This window comes from Gavialis gangeticus, unplaced genomic scaffold (assembly GCF_001723915.1).
Source record: "Gavialis gangeticus isolate Ggan-Ray unplaced genomic scaffold, GavGan_comp1, whole genome shotgun sequence".
NCBI lineage: Eukaryota > Metazoa > Chordata > Crocodylia > Gavialidae > Gavialis > Gavialis gangeticus.
The window spans coordinates 23,712,046-23,714,379 of record NW_017729032.1 but is presented as its reverse complement, the minus strand read 5'-3'; the positions used below and the strand labels follow the sequence as shown (position 1 = coordinate 23,714,379).

Sequence of the window (2,334 nt, the reverse complement as noted above, 5' to 3'; positions counted from 1 at the left end):
CACAAGAGATCTTTGAGTCCAGCCCCACAGCCCTAAAGTCTGTGAAATCTGTGAAAACTGGGATACATTTAAAATGTTATAATTAACAGATTCTAAGTTTAAATACTAAAAATACTGAACACTTTACTATTACCTTGGAGGTAGGTTTACTTACTACCCATAGCATTGCCTGTATATTCATGGCAGCGTAAGAATTGCCTTTCCACTCAAGTCCATTTAATCTTGTATCATGTCTCTGAACAAACTAAAAAGCAGATGTTTCAACACTAAATGCAAAAAAAACGAAGAATGGGTACTTGTAGAATGACTTGATCTTTACAGATGCTTTTTTCTTATTCCAAAGCTGCAAATAGGTAGATTATCTTATAAACTATTTAGTTGTATGTCCTTTTTACATTTTTATCCAACTTTATGTGCCTATGAGTAATGTTATTACTTTGGTGGATCAAACATTTCAGTGTCGACTTTCCAATATTCTTATTTCAACAAAATGAGGTTATAGTGGGCTAGGAGAGAAATGGCATAAATTTCTATGATTCCAGCCATATTAATTTAGGTACTGAAAGTAATTAATCAACTACATTAATGATGTCTCCTGCACAGAACAAAATGGCATCTCTTCAACTCTGTACAGTGCAGCAAGCAAGATGTAAATAATGCACATTTTTTTACAGTGAAGGGAATTAATAACTGAAACTTTTTACTTTGGAAACTAGTGGCTCTATATTACTTAAAGTCTTTGAATTAAGGCTGGGTTTCAAAGGTCCTGCTCATTTGAAGTCCTATAGGAATATGCAAATTCACCAAATTCTTCAACTGTTTTGACCATGTGAACTGGTTTTATACAAGAAGAATTGGGACAATATCTAATAACTATGTTTTCCATGCATGTTGCTTAATGATTTACATATACTATAAAGCCTCCACCTCTTTTTTTTTCTGCTACAGCCACTCTGAAGAAGAAACACTGTCTGTTCTTTCCTGTCAATGTCAAATTGAAATTCTATTAAATGGCCACCACTAATTAATTGAAAGTAAGTATGTATGTCATTTATGGGTAGTTTATTTTAAAATCTGTCAACCATTCATGATTTTAAAAACCCACCAAATAGGTTCATATGGTCAAGCAATCAGTACAAATAAAATCATATTGACTTCTGAATAATTTATACTCTTTTTGTGAGTATAACTGGACCTTCCACCTCTACTGGCTACAAAGCACTGAGGGATAGACAGGTATGCTGGAGGGACTCTATTTAATAATGTTTAAGGCAGAAGAGACTAGCTTCTGAAAAGGTGACAATATTTCTAAGGGATATCAGCTAAATGCAATGACAACCTGCTTCAATTAATCATTGTTATACCTTTTTTCTTGATGCTTTTTTATGTTATTATCTTCTCAGTCATTTTAGTATGTGCATGTGCATAAAGGTCCATTCATGTTCAAAGTAAACTAACATGTATCTATGTTCTACTCTCAGGTAACATAGAAGGGAAAGGGAAGTGCTGGGAAAAGGCTGTGGGGAAGGCTGTCCAGTTGCCCTGACTTGGCTACCAAACCTGAGGGAGAAGGACTCAGCCAGCCCATAGGCATTACAGAGATGGTAGGCCTCCTAAGCTGGTATCCAGGTGGGCATTACCTTGGGGTTCTGCTGAATGGCAATGTTCAAGGCTGCCATTTGGTGGAGATGGATGTGCACATGGAGGGTCTCCCAGTTGTTACCCTGTTATGGTATTTTGTATTAATGTTGTGTTTGTTGGAGGTGGGGGAGGGATTAATGCATTTTAGGGGACAGCCACAAATCCTATGTAGGACAGAAGGTGTGCATCCTTGAAAGGGACATGGGGGAGGGGAAGTAAGAAAAGGTCTTGGATACTTTGTTGTGAATAATGGTTAAGAAGCACATTTGGGATGAGCCGTATGGTGTTCTTTTCTGGGTAAGATGCAAGGAAGTAGGGGTGAGCAGGTTAGCGTATAGCTTAAAGTTGTAGGATATTGATAGGGAAGTCTATTGTTGTTTCTTTTCTTGTAGGTTGCTAGCTTGTTATTATAAGACACTCTGAGCCTTTCTGCATAGGATGGAATATTGAACTAAATTATAACAATAATAGGTTATTCCTACATTGTATTATTACTGTTGATGTTTGCCTTCCTTTCCCCAGTCAAACAGACCCTAAGTTATTGAGGGAGAACTTAGTGAGAAAATTTCTACTAAGCATGAACACAAAAATAGTTAGGAAATCTCTGTTAAACTAAAACACACAGATTAGCTGATGATAGATTGTTAAAGGGGTTGATATTCATAGTTTCATAGTTTCTAGGGTCGGAAGGGA

The 2,334-nt window shown here is 36.5% G+C and overlaps 1 long non-coding RNA gene across 1 annotated transcript in view; it reads left to right on the top strand.

Annotated features, from left to right (window-relative positions):
* LOC109302537 overlaps positions 1-2,334 on the top strand; it is a 19,840-nt gene that overhangs the window by 7,172 nt on the left and 10,334 nt on the right. Inside the window, exon 2 of the long non-coding RNA XR_002098832.1 lies at positions 1,852-1,856. This is a non-coding gene — a long non-coding RNA (uncharacterized LOC109302537). The remainder of the gene's footprint in view (positions 1-1,851; positions 1,857-2,334) is intronic.